Source organism: Thermobia domestica, chromosome 1 (assembly GCF_964235325.1).
Source record: "Thermobia domestica chromosome 1, izTheDome1.hap1.1, whole genome shotgun sequence".
Taxonomy (NCBI): domain Eukaryota; kingdom Metazoa; phylum Arthropoda; class Insecta; order Zygentoma; family Lepismatidae; genus Thermobia; species Thermobia domestica.
In genome coordinates, this window is record NC_137454.1 from 89,879,634 (window position 1) to 89,901,372 (window position 21,739).

Below are 21,739 nucleotides of genomic sequence, written 5' to 3' on the forward strand. Positions count from 1 at the left end.
TTCTTCCTTCCTTTTCCTTTTCCTCGGATACTTTGATCGCCGAGGGACGTCATCCCTCATACGTGACGGGCCAACATGGCCATCGATGACGAAAGCCCAGAAATTTAATTATTGACCCTAATCCCATACATAAACAATGTAGAATGGCTGCTTAACTTAACCCAATAGAAAGGCGAGTTTGATATACGTACTTGTACAGATAGCAAAGTAACGAACTAAGCTCGTTTTACACAGAAATGGCATTAGACATATATCAGTGTTGCCAGAGATACTGGATTAACGTGAAATTTCTTGATGTCCAGAAATTTTTCAAGTAAATAAGAGGTACGGGCCATTGTACTAAACTTTATTGCTCCAATTTCTCACTTAATGCCATCGTGCAATTATTAATGAAACATTTTCTTGTGAAAACACAAACAAAATTACAAGACGTTTTCGGCGAGCTTCATCCGAAGAAAACTCATCCCTAAAAGTTAATTTGATTGATTTGATTTTGAGTTTAACGTTCCTTTAGCGTTCCTTTCGAGACTATATGAGACGTAAGCCTACAATTTAAGTGGAATCCGAACTACATAAGTTCCGGTATGGAATCGAATTCGAGTCTCTCACACTGAAAGCGTGTATCTTAGCTATCTAGCCACGGAGAGAGCTCGGAGGGCAAGAAGATGGCAAAAAAATAAGAGCTCAGCTAAAGACAGCAAAGAGCGTCGTATCGTTTGAAACGTACATTTATTTTTTTTTTATTTCTAGAAGTTTCAATTTCTTCGTCCGGTAAATGTCATCCGCTGGAGAATGTTTGCTGTTATCGAATGGCACGATGTGTAAGTTCTAACATTCTACAGTTATACACGATTGTTTTAACAGTAGAAAATGGGATATAGATAGCCAGCGATAAGTTCACCGTTACCCGTTAATGAATTGGCTTCATTAACGAACTCGGCCGCTTTCGCTCTAGCCAGTGGCGTATTTAAGGGGGGGTTCCGGGCTTAAGCCCCCCCCCCCCGAAATCTTACTTACTATACTAAAGTAAATGACATATCTTGCAGAATTTTCACATTTCCAGGCAAATCCCCCCCCGAAAGTTAGCAAAGCGCCCCCGAAACAAAATCGTAAATAAACCACTGGCTCTAGCTGTATATTAGAATACCAACAACCAGATTTTTTTAAAAAAAATTCTTTCGTTGAAGAGTTATTGTGTGGAAAAACGGACAGATGTACTAACATTGCAGTGTTATAAGGCTCACTAGGATGCATCTAATAATGTAAAATATTTCGAGAAGTGAGTACCAAATAAAGGATTTGCTTGAAATATGATAGAATCAAACCGCGGTGTTTTGTTTCTGAGGCAATAAATGTTTAATACAGGATTTTAAAGGTTATTCAATTTAAAATATTCTTGAGTATTTACTACTAATATGTATGTCGCTATTAGAAGTATTTGTGCCACAGTCAGAAGAACAGAAATAGCAATATCTACTAATTAATATCTTATGTATTGATATACACAGTACATAAATAAAGGCTGTTAACGACAGAAGATTGGATCACGCGAAATATGTGTATGGGATATGGATAATCACCGTTACACATTACGATGTTAACGGATTTTCTTCACTAAAGAACTCGGTCGAGATAATCCGCCTTTGCAGAGTCGTTCTTACGCGTGATTAGTGTCATACTAAAGAGTTCGACTAACATATATTCCCTGCAGAAGTCAAGTCTTTAGTGTGACGCTAATCATACGTCAAAACGGCTCTGCATAACGCGGAATCAGTTTAGATATCTATTTTTAAAAAAATAGGTTACATGTATGAAATATGAGCTATAGATTTCAACCGTTAAAGTCACCGTTACCCGATACTTTGTTAACGAATTAACTCTATTAACGAGTAACGAGCGGACGGACAGATGGACTAACAGCGCAACCTTATAAGTCTCACTGCGCTGTGATTTTAATAAAGAAAGTATCTGTTCTTGCAAATAAATATTTATCAATTAGTATTGGCACGAACAACATATACTTTTTTAGCACCGTAAAAACATGTTTTCTGGGTCCATTTTCTCGAAAACTACGCATAAGAATTAATCTTCAGCTCAAGTATCTCATTTTGTTGAACTCTATATTATCTATTGATTTATACATATCTCATCAATTGATAAACATGTTATTGAGTTTCAGTTTCATGTTACTAAGAGGCATAATAATCACACATCTAATTTTTAGATCTACACATTTAATTTTTAGATCTACAAAAAATAGTTTTGTTTTAATCAAAAGATCTCATATATTTCAACAAAAAATTTCTTGTAGGCCTTATATCTGGAGAACTACATATAGTGTGGCCAAACCTAAACTTTCACTTAACTCAGTATGATGTGCTTATTACGTAGAAAATACAAAAACTCGGTTTAGGAGCAGCTCAAAAATTTTTCTTACCCCTGATCCAAAAATTAATTATTGGCTAAGATCATAATCTTTTGACCCATTTTTGGTTTTCCTAAAATTCTTGTTTATTTTATTGAAAATGAGGATTTACATTCATACACATCATTTTGTTTTGTTTTGTTTTTTTTTTCATTATATCTATTGATTGATATACTGCATATCTCATCGTCGGACTTTTTTTTCGTCTTTAAACACTAAAAAAAATTTAACTGAAATTAAAACTTTCTCAAAAGTTTCCTTCAGAAGAGATAAAGCAGCAGAGAAACCAAAACAGAGATTTTTTTTAAAAAAAGAGAGAGAATATATATTTGTAACGTAGAACTAATGAATTAATGACTTAGGCAGTTAAGTGTAAAAGATGGGGAAAAGTTTTAGAAAAGAAAACATAAATGTTAAAATAGATAACAGGAACCTGCGTAACATTGAAATTTATATCTTTTGCATTTACAAACAGACTTTGAACCACCACTTCTTATTTGAAAATACTGATACTACTAAATGCAATACCTTAAAATATTCTAGCTCTCTTTCCACAGCGCTGGTCTAATGGCTAGCGTAATTTATAATATAAGGCCATACCCGAGTCCGAAATGTTTTAGCATTTAGACCCGAGCCCAACCCAAGTTTGTATGATAATCAAATGAGTCCGAAATAAGCCCGAATTACAGAAACTTAATAACTAACACAAAATTTTAGTTTTATTTACAGTAATTACAGGTTCAATTTTGCAGTTGTGCGTTCCAGAACGAACGGTCCAATAAATATCGCTGTACAGTATATTTACAAAGTTAGGCCCGAAAAAGGCCCGAGAAATATGGTTGTATATTTAAAAATTTACTGCCCGAGCCCGGACCTGAAATGATATATTATGTTTTGTAGGCCCGGGTTGGCAGGGGTCGGTCCGAGTCCGTGCAAACCTCTATAACCCGATTTACATAATTAGCTTCAGAACTATTGTACTTGCATCTGTTTCGAACAATAGGACTATTGCATCACACTTTATATCGTTTTTCCCACATTTCATGATTTCATTTGTTTTTCCATACTTATAGTGCTCATTAGCAGTTAAATGCTTCTGTAATATCTTATATTTATTCATACTATAAGTCAGAAGTTGTTTTATTTTGCTGACAAACCGATGAAGTAAAGTGCTGCAGCTATCAGACGCCCATCAAGAAACTTTTGTTAGGAAGAGTCCAAGTTTTGGGAGGGGGCAGGGTCCAATACTAGAAGCCACTACATCTATGTAGTATTAAACGGGTATTATTCTGCACCCGAAAAAACGGTAAGTAATTGTAAAATATTTCCACCTAGATTTTCAGAAGAAATGATAGAACTAGATTATTTTTTATAAAAGAAGGAGTACAGATGAAATTTGAGGTCAAATTTTAATACTACATCAATTATTTCCCTGTTTAACAAGAATAGTTTTATTGAGAAAGTGCAGTACAAATATATGTTGAGTTAGGAAATTTGGGAGATCCAGACCCGGTGAAACCCCCGGAGGTGTGCCTCTGGTAAAGGCTCTAACCAAAATACTATTTTATACCGGAATATTTCTATAATCCACAGTGCGAATGTTGCAGGGTTTGGAACAAAAGGTACATCTCTATTACAAGACAAAGAACGCTAAATGTTCAATTAGATTCATTTGGAAAATTCAATTTTATAAATCTAAAACTCGTACTTTGCTAACAATGTACACGGAAAATAGAGTTTTCAACGTATTAAAACTAAAGTTTCAAACATTTAAAAAAAGAAAATATCTAGCAAGTTCCTATAGCCGATCCGTAAAATCCTCTTTTGTATTCTATCAGAGATAATCCACGAAACGTAGATAGATTTCAGTGGCTTTTTTCAATAGAGACAACACAATAAAGTACCCCCCTCTCTCCCTCTGCCTCTCTCTCTCTCTATTCTAACCGAACAAAAGAAAGGTTAGAGGATTTGTCTTAAGGGAACAATAGTATAAAAGTTCTGAAGTTTATCTCGGTGACCAGTGAAGTTGTTACGTCCAAACGCTAATATGGATTTATGCCAAAATCTATTATGTAGATATTTTGAAGGATCGAAGGAAGACCTTCAATTCCTATTGAACTGAATGCATGAACACACGGAATGAACGGACAGATTGCTTGTAAAGTTAGCTTATATATTTAGTCAAATTTCTGTTCATATTGTATGTTTTAGCATTCGTAACCAGAGAACATTTGTAACTTTGTGACTGTACATAATAATATAAAGTACTGAGTAAGTTTCCACTCTTGTATGGTTTCTGTAAACGCAAGATTTTATAAATACAATTACAATGAAAAGTTCTCAGTTGTATAAATCATTGTTGTTAAATTAAAATCGAGCACAAGTCAAAAAGAATATAAACTTAATTGATTTTAATACTGATCAATTATTATTAATCGTTATGACCAATACTATATATTAACATCATGCTTTCTATACTATTAAAATCATACCTACTGCATAATATAGATTAAAATCATGCTTACTATACTATTAAAATCATAATTACTGCACAATATATATTAAAATCATGCTTACTATACAATAAAGATAAAGAAGAAAGTTCTGTCACTTTTTGTGGAGGTCTGTGTTCGATTGTCTCTCACACCGTCAGCTGGATGCAAATGGAGATAAGGTGAAGATCAGGTGATGGTGTGGGTATATCCAACACACTATCTGGTTGTGGCAGTTCAGTTACACCGTAAACTTGCGTAAGGACAGGGTGAACATGAGACCTCCGCAGAGCGTCATAAGCGAGTGTATTCTTTACGAGTTTAAACTGGGATTAAACGCCGTTACAGCGGGGCGGAAGATATGTTAAGACTTCGGTGAGGGTGTCGTGATTACGCGGACGGTGTAGCGGTGGTTTAACAAGTTTAAGGACGGTGACGAAACACTCAAAGATTCTACCACGTGCCGGAAGACCAACACATATTCAAAATGAGAATTTCAGGCAGCAATTGAGGCGAACAGTGGCCAGACATGTCAGGAACTGGGACTATAATTCAGTGTGAGTGGAGAAACTATTCGACAGCACCTCCATCAACTAAGGGAGTACTACAAGTTGGGTCGAAAGGGCAACACATGATTTGACTCCAGGCAAGAGGGAAACGAGATCAGAAACATGTGTTTCTTTGCTGTCTCGTCTGAGGAAGGAGGCATTTCTGGACAGAGTGTTAACATGTGATGAGAAGTGGGTCATGTATGAAGCTCCACGTCGCCGCCACCATTGGTTAGCATCAAATGAACCAGTTCCAAAGCAGCCGAAACCAGAACTGTACCAGAAGAAGAACTGTGTGTTTGGTGGACTGCTAGCGGCATCATGCATCAGAAACTGCTACCAGCTTGTCAAAATATCAATGCAACTGTGTACTATCAGCAGTTGAGCCGTGTTCAAGAAAAACTCAAAACTCTGGAAACAACACTTCTGAATCACAAAGGGGTCCTCCTGTTACAGGACAACGTTAAGCCCCATGTTGCAAGGATGACCCAGGACACTATTCTATGCCTTGGATTGGAAACACTGTTGCATCCGCCATACTCCCCGGACATCGCACCGTTGGATTATCACCTGTCACCCTCTTGGACAATCACCTTACAGGAGGCTAGTTCAAATCCCTGGCAGAGGTGCAAAATGCACTTGATACCTTTCTCGCTTTACAGCCCACCAAGTTCTACCGCGATGGAATCCATGGCCTTCCAGAACATTGGCAGAAGTTCGTCGATGCTAATGGGGACTATTTTTGATTTTGCAGGCACGTCTTAGCTGACATATCGATGTTCAATGGGTGAGAAAGAGACAGAACTTTCTTGGTTACCTTTTTATTAAAATCATACTTACTGCATACTATACATCAAAATCATGCTTAATTATAAGCTTTAATACTAGAGTTCGCATGTTGCTATGAGGATAGTGTACGTGTCTTTGACGTAAGAGACCCGGATTCGATTCCCGAAACAAATTCATGTTCAGTACATTCACTATTCATTTCGCAATAATTAAATTGAAAAAGTATACTTTAATTTGCAATGAATCGTCACAATATATTACTGAAGAAATACGAAAATGTTAATGCTGAAATCTAAATAGGTTTACGACCTTTATCCTGTAAAGCAAGCTTTACAAGTCCATTTATTTAAATTTCTCATTGATTTTATTCTTAATTGTTATTTTGTTTGTCATATTTTTCTCCTCTCTAATGATTATGGTTTTGTAAAAGCATAGGCCTATTTTATAGTCTGAAAATGTAACCTGCAGTATTATATGTCATGTCAATGTACGTGTGTTTCAAATTCTGGTTATGCGCTATCTTTTATGTAAGAACCACATATTTCACGTAAGTACAAAATGGACAGATTCTTTACAAATCCAACAAACGTCCTTATACTATAATTTTCTGGATTTAGGTCATGCGTGGCCTATGCGTAGATCTTTTTTTCGTTTTTAGAATGATAATATATCAGCAAATTGTCGTTGCATAAAACTATAATATTTTTGGTTTCAAAATGGCAGTGTCGGTAATTGATAATCGGATATTCTATCAATCTGAAACTGATTTCGTATGATCGACAACTCAACGCATCTAGGAAGAGAGAGGATACAATAGTTAATCTTCCAAACTTATAACTTCGAACAAAAACTACAATACTTCATCACATAAGGCGAATGAGAAAATCTGATCCCTCTATATACACTAAACAATGCCACTTAAACAGACTACACATACCACACACAATCACGTTTTTCAGAAGCATTCATTGATCAGACTAAGGTGATTCATTTATCTGTGCTTATTTCAAAACAAAGTTCAGTACCAATAGTGGAGTAATAAAAGTTTGTACATCTCTATGGCTTAATCACTTCCAAGAACTAGAAATTAGACGTCTCCAAATTAATGATTTAAGGACATATGATCATAGTGTTAGACGCCTGGGGTTTCAATTTGTTACCGCCATACCGTACTAAACATTGACATTCTAAAAACTTTGAGTTCGATTTCGAAACCTGTCTAAAAGCATGGCAGCATGCTAGGATATCGAATCTTAATCCCATCCTATCCGTCAGGGAGACTAGTTTGCACTGTTGCCCTCTGCAGTACTCTATCATCAATAGCTCTCGTCTCACTTGGTACTTGTCGACTATTGCAGGTGTTCTTGGGAATTTTATTTTCATTTGTACGCAACTCAAAACGGACAAAAATCGACGACAGAATTCACAAGGTACGTTCAACAATAATGTGACGTATCTTGAAAAAAGAGACGAGAAACTGAATCTTTGGTCCAGTTATAAACTGTCGCTCTCGCAGCGACTTGCAGCGGAAAAATAAATAACGCTTACAAGTTCAGCGAGAGATCAGAAATGGAAAGAAACATGTAATGATTCACATCAAAAAGATGTAAATTCCGTATATCCTTCTCGAACTCGTGACCTCCTGAGAGAATATTGGTTGCAATTACAACTATGAAATGAAGATTGAAAGAAACAGTTAAAATTTACAATTATGTAATCTGTACCATGATTTTACAAAACAAAAAACAAAAACATGATTCGAGAAAACAATCTGCGTAAAACTGAGTTTGGATCTTAGTGCTATACGAGTCACCGTGTGTCTCGTTGAAGGTTTGTCCGTCGATGTTAGTAATGTAAAAAAATCTGTACAAACGAAAATACCACAAACGCACAGAAGTACAGTAATACAATGCATAGAACAGGGCCACACAGAAACGAAGTATCGCACGAGCCGCTGGTGTCTCGTAATGCAGCGAAACGTGCTAAAAAATATCTACAGGGCGTGAAATGTCATTTATCAGAAAAATAATTTCAAGCAATCTATCAAACGACATTCATATTCACGAATCAAGTTTTTTTGACAATAAGTTCCATACAGATTTTCGCAAAGAAAACATGTTCATCATGTAAGTAATATATTGTCATGATTATTAGCTTATTTGGCTGATTCCTTGAAACAATACAAGAAGTATGTATTACACATAAGTGAAAGTAACGATGCATAGTACGAGGTGCACATCAAAAGTATGTGCGGTTTAGATCCAAAATCTACTTTTTTTTTTTTTTTTTTTTTTTGTGGCATATCAGGAAAGCAACTGCGGCATCGGAGACTTCCATTCTTCATCTCTGAGTAATGCAGATTTTGCTTTCCAGGTGGCAGCACTAGAGTCAGTGCCTGAATGAGTAAGACGTGTTTCTGACACTACTGCCTGTAGACAGAATTTTCGGTTGAAAAGCGACGGGTAATTGTGAAATTCCTCACCATAGCTGGAAATTGTGCAACTGATATTCATCATCAAATGGAGGGTGTGTATGGTAATAATGCTCTTGTGGAAAACACTATTAGGAAGTGAGTGCGTGAGTTCAAAGCAGAGCAAACGAGTCTGAAAGATGAGCAGAAGTCTGGATGTCCAGAAACAGCATCAGTTGATGCTAACATTGCCGGTGTTAAAAATTTCATCATAGAAGATATGCGTGTCACCACTTAGGAGATTTTGGAAGCACTGGGGCTAACAATGAAACATTAGAACTAATAATTACTAACAAATTAGGCCTAAAGAAAATATCTTCTCGCTGGGTTTCACATGTTTAATGACAACCAAAAACAGGCAAGGATTCAATCAGTGTTGCAAATTTGACACGCTAATGAAGAAAGGGGCACATTTTTTTAAAAAAAAGTGTTTTGACAATGATGAATCACAAATTACATTATTCAATCCAGAAACAGAAAAGTCGTCGATACAATGGAAACATACAGATTCACCGCGCCCTAATAAAAAAAATTCTCAGGTGGTATCCAATGAGAAAGTGGCGTGCGCTATCTTCTGAGATTCCCTGGGAGTAATAATGTCCTACCCATTCGGAAAGATCATACACTTACAGACGAGTATTTGATACACTTTCGGATATAGATTTTTTTTTTTTTGCCAAAATTGACTGAGAAATTACCCCAAATGGCCAATGGAAATTTTCTACTTCACATGCATAATGGACCGCCACAACATGCTAATGACTTCATTCATGGTTTACCACGGTATTGAACTTCTTCCATTCCCACTCTACTCACCAGATTTAGTCCCGAGTGACTTCTAGTTATTCCAAAACCTCAAGGATTATCTTCGTGGATGCTATTTTCCCAGTAGATCATCCCTGTGAAGTGCTTTGAAAAATACCCCCAAAGATGACTGCACTATATGCTACACCAAATGGATAGAGCGGTGGCAACTGTATATTAACAAAGAGGAAGACTTTGTTGAGAAATAGACACAAATTATTTCCTTGTATTTTCTTATTCTCAAAAATTACAACGAAACGGCACGTACTTTTAGTGTGCACCTAGCATGTACGGTAAATAAGCCTATGAACTAAGATACTTTCATTTATTATTTACTAGCATATATTGCCCGCTTCGCTGGGTTGAAATAAAAAATTTAAATGCACACTGATATTACTCATTTTGGTTCATTTTAATGTATGTCGTCCCTCTTCATCCCCCAAGTATCAGGGCTGAAAATGGCCTTTAACAGCATCAGAAGTGTCACTGTTCATTTCGGCGACCGCAAGAACTATAGATTCAACAGTAGTATCTGTCATTTTTGACCATTTATATATATACATACATACATATATATATATATATATATATATATATATATATATATATATATATATATATATATATATATATATATATATATATATATATATATATATATATATATATATTTCCCCCACCCCCATGTTGCAGGCCATGGCATCGCAAGTGTCACCGTTCATCTCAGCGACCTCAAAAAATGTGGATTCAGCACTAATATCGGTTATTTTCGATGATTTTTAAATATCTCTTCCTCCCCTTCCCCCAAGTTGTGGGTTTGAATTTGAATTTAAACGGGATCGAAGTACCACTGTTCATCTAAGGGATCCAGAAAACTATAAATTCCACACTGATAGTGGCCATTTTCGATCAATTTTATATATCTCTTTCTTCCCCTCCCCCAAGTGGCGTGGTTTATTTTAGATTTAAACCGGATCGGAAATGTCACTGTTCATCTGAATGATCTCGAAAACTATGGATTAGACACTAATATTGGTCATTTTCGAACATTATTATATATAGAGTTCCTCCTCTCCCTCCTCCTTGCTGCGACACACGGCATCAGAATTGTCATTGTTAATCTCAGCTACTCCTAAATCTATGGATTCGACACTAATATTAGTCATTTTCGATCATTTTTAAATGTTTATCCCCTCCTCTACGTTGTACCCTCCCCTCCCCAATTATCAGGGCTCAACTTGGATTCAAAACAGCACCAGAAGTGTCACTGTTTCTCTCATCAACCCCGAAAACTATGAATTAAACACTAATATCGGTCATTTTTGATCATTTTGAAATTTCTCTCCTCCCTCCCCCTCCCCTACTTTGCATCGTCAAACTGAATAGCCTAAAACAATCCCTGCCCCTAAACTCATGTATGTTGAAAATTTGATTGAGATTGATCGGGTGGTTCAAGAGTGATGAAGTCACAAAGGCAGTCATTTTTATTTTTTTGCGTATATATATCTCCCCTCCCCCTCCGCTACGTTGGCTCGTCAAAGTAAAACGATAAAAAACTCCTAACGCCCGACCCTCATATATGTTGAAAATTTGAACAAGATTGGTTGGGTGGTTCAAAAGTTATTAGGTTTATTAGTTTTTATTTATACGTCCCCCTTTCCTCCCCCTCCCATAGGATCTGCCATTAAAGTTAAATCTTATATATAAAAGAGAACGTACAAAATCCTTTGTTCCCTCATCACGCTAATACGGCTGAACCAATTTCTTTTATTTTTGGGGGGTTATTAGGATTTGGACCCTAGATGGTTTTTATCATATCACTTTAATTTTTAATTACCAGTGTCTTGAGATAATTGACCATTCAAGTGTCCATAACGTACAAATCCTTTGTTAGTTATTCATCATAGGTAAAAATAAACGTATTTATATGCAACCCGCATGACCGTGTCACTCGGCGGGTTAACATAAATGACAGGCGATATGGTTTTTATCATATCACTTGAAAGCGAAAAAGTAAAAATTATCTAAGTAACAAAGTTTATTGCGTTCCGGGGTGACCGCAGCGAAGCGGGGTGAACGCTGCTAGTCTTATATATAAAAGAGAACGCACAAATCCTTTGTTCCCTCATCACGCTAATACGGCTGAACCAATTTCTTTCATTTTTGGGGGGTTATTAGGATTTGGACCCTAGATGGTTTTTATCATATCACTTTAATTTTTAATTACCAGTGTCTTGAGATAATTGACCATTCAAGTGTCCATAACGTACAAATCCTTTGTTAGTTCATCATAGGTAAAAATAAACGTATTTATATGCAACCCGCATGACCGTGTCACTCGGCGGGTTAACATAAATGACAGGCGATATAATGTTAACATTTACTGCAATCTACTATGGTTTTTATCATATCACTTGAAAGCGAAAAAGTAAAAATTATCTAAGTAACAAAGTTTATTGCGTTCCGGGGTGACCGCAGCGAAGCGGGGCGGGTTAACATAAATGACAGGCGATATAATGTTAACATTTACTGCAATCTTCTATGGTTTTTATCATATCACTTGAAAGCGAAAAAGTAAAAATTATCTAAGTAACAAAGTTTATTGCGTTCCGGGGTGACCGCAGCGAAGCGGGGTGAACGCTGCTAGTTGCAAATATGTTTTCAGATTCGAACCTTATGTATCTTGAAAATTTGATTGAGATCAATCGGATAGTTTAAGAGTTATTAAGTTACAAAAATCACTATCAGTCTTATATAAATTGATTTATATATATATCTCCTCCCTCCCCCTCCTCTAGGTTCCACAGTAAAAGTGAAATGATGAAAACATCCCAGGCCCGAGCCCTATCTATGTTGAAAGTTTGATCAAGCTCGGTCTGGTGGTTCAAGAGTTATTAAGTTTAATTTATTTTTATAAATTTCTCCCCTCCATTTCATAAGTAACTGAGAGTATTACTTTCTTTTATATACGAGTATGTTTGTTTTATATATATGATTTTTGTATCCCTTTTTGTGCATGTGTTACTTGTACTCAATTTTATATTATGTTTATTTTCATCATTTGCATATTTTTATTCCTATTTTATGGAAATTGTAATGGGACAGATTAGTCTGTAATTTCCAGTATGCAATAAAAAACTACAGTAAAGAATCGATATCTCGAAGCTGAAGGGAATATATTAAAATTCGAGTTATCGAGTTTTTTCGAGTAATCAAAGTTCTACTTATCATGATGTCCACAACAAAAATTCTAGATATCGATGTTGAGCGTTCTTCATGAAAAGTAACTGTAACCTGTATAACTCGGGGTTTTATTTATTCAACCTCTATAACTCGAAGTTACGAAAGTTCTTTAAATTAAATAAGAAGGCTAGTAAAAACAAAATACTAGACATGAGTAAAACCTAGTTACAGTACACATTAGCAACAATAACAATTACGTAAAAGCATAGAGCTATTTCTTCGAGTTATCCAGGATACATCAAGATAAATTCGACTGATAGAGGTAAATTTAGACTCGTAGAGGTTCGCAGATACAAAAGTTCTAGCTGCCAACGTTTGTAAATATGATTATGAAACCGTTAATATTCTACTTATCGAGGTCTAACTGTATTATTATTATTATTATTATTATTATTATTTTTATTATTATTATTATTATTATTATTATTATTATTATTATTATTATTATTATTATTATTATTATTATTATTATTATTATTATTATTAAATGATTGAAGCTGTAACATGGTGATTTTTGCATTCGAGTGGTATGTTGGACGATTAACTTAATATTAGGTAGTACATTTACCTTTAAAGGAAGTTCATAGATTCTCCTTCGTAGTGGTTATGTGAGACGTTATATATCAATATGCGTATATATGATTAAAAACGCATATATATATGATTAAAAATGTAAACTTTGTATATTTCCTTCTTCATGCGGCTACGTAGGAAGAGCTGTTTTTACATACATGGGGTATTTAATTAATTCAGCTACATACAAAATTGTGTACATATTAAATATATGGTAGAACAACTTCGTTTTACGTTTTGACTTTTTCTTCTGCACATAAACTTAATTTTGACATGAAATGATGGTGGACCCGAGCCAGCAACGGGAGAATAAAATCAAATATAACACAGGTCTGCAACCAAAAATCTGTTTGCATAAGTTTAGGTGATTTTTACGCTTCTGGGTGCACTGAAGTTGAAAATGGCCCTCGTTTCTTCCTGGGACGTCAAGTTTTTGCACAATCGATATGTAACGTGGTCAAACAGGTAGCTGAAAATCGCTAAATTGTAAATGCATCACACGAAAATAAAAATGAGCATGGAAGATTAAATGTATTTGTGCTCCCCGAAACATGAAAATACATGCATATTGATCCGGATGGGGATCACTGATACATATCGTAATGTGTCATGAATGAGAGTACGAGATTAACCAAACCAAAAGCAATAAATCTGTTCACAAAACGAATTTAGTAAAATTGCATCTTATATTTGTAAAACGTTGGTAAGTAGTTCTGGCTACACTGTTTATTGCTCAAATACTACGAGTATGCGAGTACGCAGGTTTTTGTTGGCCCCGATATTAGAAAACTCATATCCGACAAAGACTTCATCAATTCTATGACTCCAACTCAAAAAGAGGCTTGAGTTGCCTTTACTGTGGTCATCAAAACGTTTTTGGAAAACTGAAAGGACCTACAGTACAAGAAAATGGTGGAATAAGTGTTGCACGCGTTCCGAAAACTTGGTTACTCCATGAGCTTAAAAATCCATTTTCTCAACTCCCATCTTGTCTACTTTCCTGACTATGCGGGAGCAGTGAGTGAAGAGCAGGGGGACCGTTTCCATCAAGATATCAAAGAAATGGAACAACGGTATCAGGGGAACTAGAGTGTTACGATGATGACAGACTACTTCTGGATATTGTTTAGCGATCTTTAGGCAGCCACCTACAAAAGGACAAGCTCCAAACGAATTTTGACCTTTAAAAAAAGACGATTTCACAAGCAATCCGATTGAAGGTGGTATTACTTTTTTGTCTTCAGGTGTGCGCGTGTTTCTGTACATTAATTTGTGTTACACTGTTAATGGTGTTTCTGTAAATCGCATATTTGTCTTCATATTTTTGTTTAACAATGACCACCCGTTTGTTCGAAACCCAGACGTCCCAGGGCAAAACGGTTGTCATTCCTGGATTCAGCGCACCCCAACACATATGAATCAGTTAACTAAACCGAAACAGCTTAGCATTGTTTTATTTTTGTAGACCTGTATAATTAACAAGTAAACTTTGAAACGAAATGAAACAAAACAATAACGGAAAATATCAAATGCTGGGACATTACAAGTTCGATATAGAAGCATAGCTTTAGTTATGTGCCTTACAGCCATTACAATTTATAGCTATAGTCCGCGTTACCCAAATTGGCAGGTGGCATCAGCCCTGTTACTAAACCTTCAGGAACGAATCTAACCATTCATAACTGTCCATAAATACGAACAAAATCAATTATGCATGATTAGATTCGTCCCTGAAAGTCTAGAACAGGGCACAGCGAGCTTATTTGCTGATACTACACGCCAATTCGGGTGACGCGGATTATAGCTATCTTGTTGGAGGTATACGATTTTATTTATATCGTTTAATTTGAATTGATTATACAGTTTTTAAGTATGGACAGAACACCTCATTTTGAACTGCACGTTAAGCAGATTAGGTAGGTACGAGAATTAAAAAATTTTCAAGTGTAATTTTAAATAACAACTAGATTTTTAGCTTATAAATCTGGTTATAGTGATCTCATAGATAAGCAAAGAGAAAAAATCGCTAATATCAAAGGCGAAATGGTACATGATTGCCAAAATGGAAAAAAAGTTGGTGGAAGAAGTTATTTTCTTGAGATTATAAGGAACTTGATAGCCAGAGATCGTATTTTTCATTATGCCACGTTCTTTGGAATGAATTTCGAGGACACAAATTACAGCTTAATTACGATTTTGCAGTGCTTATTAAACCAAGTAGAAGTAGTGTTTAGGCCAAAGATCCTGGTGGATAAATTTAGATTTCTTCCTGTATTGTAAATTTCTATAATCTAAATTCGATAGACACCATACCAAGATTAATCATTTTTAACTGTGCCTAAAGTGGCCCGAGTCATGGATTTAGCTACTTTTGCATATATCTTTAAATCAGTACCGTGCCGAGAAGGGGGCGAGCGGGGTGACGGCTCCGGGCGCCGAATTAAGGGGCGCAAAATTCGGGAGAGAAAAAGGAAAAGAGAGGAAAAATTACTTGGAATATATGTATGGGGGCCCCGTCTTATATTCTCGCCCCGGGCGCTGATTTTTAACTGCACAGCATTGCTTCAGATGATGCAATATGCCGCGAGTCATGTAAACACATACGTACGTTTAGTTGTAAATATATCCATTTGTATTAATATAGGAGTCTTTATTAAATCCAGTATTTAGTAAATTTATTTACTCAAATTTGTTGTTAATATAAATTAGTTGGAAGAGGTAAATCAGTACGTAGTTTGCAAAGCTAAATCAGATTAAAATATTTCCATGTTGATAGCATTTTTACTAGTTTGATAATTGTTATTGACAAATTAATTTTAATAGTTTTATATAGCACATTACTTCCAAGCACAGAATAATTCAGTCGAAAACTAAGTGATACGAATGCAAATATAAACAAACATTATGTCTTCATAAACCTGATACGAATACAAATATAAACAAACATTATGTCTTCATATAGAAACGATAAAGATACAACAATATCTTGATTTTGACTAGCAATTTCTGGGCATAACTACTCAGAAGAGTTAATGTTCAATACATAGGTTAAAAAAAGTGACAAGCCCTTATTTTAAGTTTCGATTTGAGTTTTGCGAGTTGGGCCGCTGACTAAATCTGTACGAAAGCTTCATCTGCAATCAGATTAAATGTCTATTTTCTTTTCTGAAAATCAAAATATAAAATTATGGCAAATAAATGAATATGATTAATGCTTAGGAATATGCTGTCAACTTATTGGAAATGTAGGTAATTGGAAATCGAAACAAGTTTCAGTTTCGGAAGACGTTTCCTAAAAAAAATCTACTTAGGTAAGACGTAATTTTCTAAAGAATTAATGGATTAATATGGAGTCAAGAACCCTTTTCCAATAAAGTGAGACATGTAGTTATTTACAGTTACGGCGACTACTAGGTAAATACTGATTAAAACCTAGATTGTAAGAGACTAGATGCCGCGAAAGGAGCGTAACCCTGAACGCCTTTCGCTCGTTACGTGTAAGCATTATTTTAATGTCAATATAAATACAAAGGTTTTATTTAGTTAGTCGAATACCTAAGGAATACTGAAAATCCTAAATTTAAAAATAATACCATCGTAAATTTAGAACAAATCTCTTAAGATATGAGTCTACTAATACCAGTTTATGCGTTAAAATGACTAATAAATATAAGAATTCTGAGTAATACTCACGTACAGTAACATGTTACACAAAATTGACAATTAATTTACAGAAGTGACGAACTTACCTGAAACGAGAAAAGAGAAAAATAAATTAGATATAAAATAATACTGACTAATACAATAATAATGATACAGTATATTAAGACAAATGACTAAAGATATTATAAGTAATTAACTTCATCAAATATTTCTCAAAAAGAAATAAGGATATTTGGTTTTACAGCAGTATACTTAAGACAAATAATAATGAAATACAGATCATGAAGAATATATATAAGTGCATTAATTGATTGAATAAAAAAATATTACTGAAAAATAACCTGATGGTAATTGATTGTATTAGTTTTTTATATATCCATGCGAAATAAAGATTAAGCAGCCCATATCAACGTTTGAGTTATATTACTGTGGTTTTTATATAGATGCACAGCGACGATTTGATAGTCCACATAAAACAGTGGCATAAATGTAATAACTGATAATAATTTTTATTTGAATAGATATGGTCGGAAAACTTGACTTGAATATATAAATAAACACGAATGTAAAATAAGCGCACAAACAAAATATAATAGATTTGGAGATTATTTTATTGACTTTGATGAAAATTGTTTACAAAATAAAACAAATATCAACTCCAATGTGACAAGTAAACAAACAGAGCCTTATAGTACAATATTGACTGATGAATTATAATATTTATTATTTTAAGTACAGAAACATTTTTCTCATATTGACGCATCTATCTGTCGCAATGACGACTATCATATTTTCAGCATTATTGATTCAACTAATAAGACACCTTCAGATGGAAACGCAACAGGTGTCTCTGCAGGCACGTAGCCAGGATTTCGTGAACAAGGAAGGGGGGGGAGTCCGTGGCATGAAATACTGTGGTCATGACACCACGGGCTCGATCATTCTAAACTACTTGACTATCAACATATATTGGTTTGATAGGACAATAAAATGAGGATATGTTGGTAAGTGTTTTAATAACAAACTACGAAGAAATCTCGAGTAAAATAATTTTTAAAAAAGTATTGAAAAGGATTTTACAATATTTGCGTTTTCCTCTGTTCATTTAGATATAACAATTTTCCTTTCGTTACGACCTCAACTATTATAAAAAGTACACTCATGTCCAAAATGATTGTCGCACATCTATAACTGTCTTCTTGTAAGATTATAATTTGATAATGATTCTGTAGGGTACTTTTAATACTGATACTATGTGTATAATCGGGAAAAGTATATTCGTGGTAAACAAAATGTTGCTAAATGAACAAGAAAGTTTTATTTTCGTTTCATTGTTCTTAATTACTGCTCTTTTGACATGAAATTTGCCACATACATGTCCTTGCCGATTATACACATACTAATATCGTAAGAAATTCGTTATCAAATTATATTAATAGAACTACATATTTATAGACATGCGACAATAATTTTGGACATGAGTGTACATACTCAATAATGTCTAGTAAAATATTTTACAATATCTGCATTCCTTTCTCTGTTGAATCAAATGTTAACAGAATTTTCTTTCCACATAAATTTTTGTTTTTATTATTCCGTCAACTACTGTCTGTTCCAAATGACAGGTTAAAGGAGCAGTAGAAAATTGTTTTACAAATAGCAGTTTTGAAACTGCAAGGATGAGATTACGAAAAATTATGATCAAAAATGTCTACGCTGTTACACAAAGGCATTATGTTTTGGGAAGCTTGAAATCTCTCCGACTAGTAGCAGAAAATCTAAGAATTCCGTAACTTCCGGAAATTTCAAATTCCCTGACTTCCAGGATATCTTGCTCACCTCGACACCATGTATTGCAAGTAATACAAATCTCCTCATAAGAAAGAGTAACCAAAAGCTTTCTGTAGTTTTTTTTTATTTTTAACGCTGATTCTTCTTTTTCTCATCTCATTTGGTTTCATCCTTCCTTACTTTTTTCATTTCTGGTCTCGAAAGGGGGGTCCGGAGCCCCCGGATCCCCCTTGGCTACGTGCCTGTATCTCTGAATTTATAACAGTCAGGTGGCTATGTGTTTGTGTTGGTACATTAGGGAAAACTTCGTACTACGTGAGGAGCAATAGAACAGTTTGCAGTGAACTGAGCAGACGCTGATAGTATAAAATGGAGAAATCTCAATGATTTCCAAAAACAATAAGTTATTGGAGCTCAGTTATGTGGCACGGGTCTGACGAGAGTGGCAAGTGTGTTTTGCGTGTTTTGTGGACTGGTGTCTAAGAGGAACAGTGGTCAGAAGAATGTCCTGACAGAGAGAGAGAGAGAGAGAGAGATCCGGCTGAGCATCGAAGTGGATTTTCACTCAGAACAGTCGTGCAACTGCTATGCATACAAGTGATATCGGAACTCAAGGAGCACCTCCACCAGTCTGTTTCGACAATCACAGTTCGTTGAGAATTACATGACTAGGGCATATGGGATCGAGTAGCAGGAGTGAAACTGCTGACATGTGTAGAAGGCCGAGTTCCTTCTCCTTCATCTGCATATCAAAATGCAGATGATGTGCACATTTGCATATCATTATTTAAATATATACTAATTTGTGGTAAAATTTATTGCTTCTTAATTTGCATTCATGTTTAAAATTTATCTTATTACTATGAATATTAATGGGTAAACACCGAGCGTAATACGAGAGTATTAATACAATATTGTTGTATATTGTATGTAATTGTGTGTTTTCTTTCTTTATAGGCTAATGAGTGATTTATTTCTTGCGTGCATCTCATTACTGGGACATTATGTTGTATATATTACATATGTTAATGAAGTTAAATAGTTATCATACTATTCTGCATACTATTAATTAAAGGAGAAATCATATCATTTACTAAGGATTCATGTATAGAAGTTTGAACTTTGGGGCTACCGAGCTACGTGGACAGAGATTTTTTTTCTGGCGACACTTGTCTGCATCGAGAACTGCATGTGAGGTCTATGACAACTCACGAAGGTAGAAATCACTAGATGAGCAAGAGAAGACGACTCATTAAGGATAGGAAGTACCCTGTTCACTTCCTCTTGGATAGAAATGATGGTATGGATACTTTGCTGACTGACGCTCAACATGCTTTGTTGAAAAAGTCGTAAAATTTTTAGCGTCAACATGATAGATTCTGAATTTGTAAAGGTGAGATTTTCACAACTTTTAAAAGAATTTCTCGAGTAGCAAACTCGTAGCGTCACCCCACCCCTAGTTCGTTGGCCGTCTGCGAGCGGACCTGAGTATTTCTCCCAGAATGCACTGCAGTTTTGAAAATATGTATTTTATGTTGATTTATTTTATGTGTAGAATATTAATATTAACGTATTACGCTCAATAGTTCTTGGAAAGACCGTTCAAAATTTATGACTATATTTGTCAACGTGTTTCCCTTCGTTCAAGACATTTGGATCTTGTATCTTTTCAAAATTAATAGTAAACTAAAATGTTTCTCTCTCTCTCTCTTGCAAACATGGCTACTGGAGTTGGTAGCAGACAGTTTTGAGGGAAGCCATAGGAAAAGAGACTTCCTTCTAATACCCAGAGAGATGACAGTTTTGTATATATGTACCAATGTATTCTATATATATTTTTCTTTATTTTTGTACATTTTATCATGTGAAACTATAATGCAAAGTGTTGTTTTTAAGTGAAATAGTAAATGTTTACATGCTAGTGTTATGGACTTCTGTTTTGTTCAGAAGCTTTTTAAAGTGACCGCTCAAAAACATGAGGGCAGCACCTCTCAAGAGGTGGCTGGCAGAATGTGCAGGCAGGAGCTAGTTTCTGTGGTCTGTACGTAGGAGACCACCCACGATATCTTGCCTGGGGCATCAAACCCTTTGTGGGAAAATTCCAAGAAGAGCGAGTCCACAATTTTCTGAGAATAGTTGAGTTTAATAACCTTGTTCGGGTGCTGAGCAAGGGAAGTTGTCGTATAGACTCGGGAGAGAACACTTCAAACTATCGTGTGGGAAGTTTTAAAAATCAACCCAGGACGGTATGAGAAACGTCTCTCCAGGATGTCCTGTTGACCAATATACATGTACCGACATGTATCGGGCAAAAGTGTTTAGTAATGAACAGTACTTATTACTATAAAATTTATAGTGATTTACTTCAAGTGTTTTGAACAGTGTTATCCTTCAAAATTTGAAAAGTACGCTATGTTCGTTTATTTCACCAGAACATAATTGTGTGACATAGTGTCTGAATTATGGTTATTTGGCTAGGTCTAGGCTAGCCTTACCACGTAGCAGTCATTCTGCCTACAACTTTATTAACGTGCAGTGACACTATTATATAATTCCCGACATGCAATAGTAATTCTCTGTCGTATCTCTATATGAGATTTAACTAGGCCTGTCACGCTATTACGGCAGTGCCATCCTTGGACTTTAGAACAAGGAAACAAGCAGTTGCTTAATTTACTATTATGCTGACATTCCTTACGTCAGTTCAATCGTCATTGTGACTATCCAACTAGCCAGCATCGTCACGAACATTTCCAGTTTAGTGGAATGAGAATGTGGAAACTATATCTGTGATTTCCGTCAGGAACTGTGCGTCAACCTTTCCGGATGAACAGTGCGTCGTGTATATATATATATATATATATATATATATATATATATATATATATATATATATATATATATATATATTGAAAATTAACAATTCTCACGATAAATTATG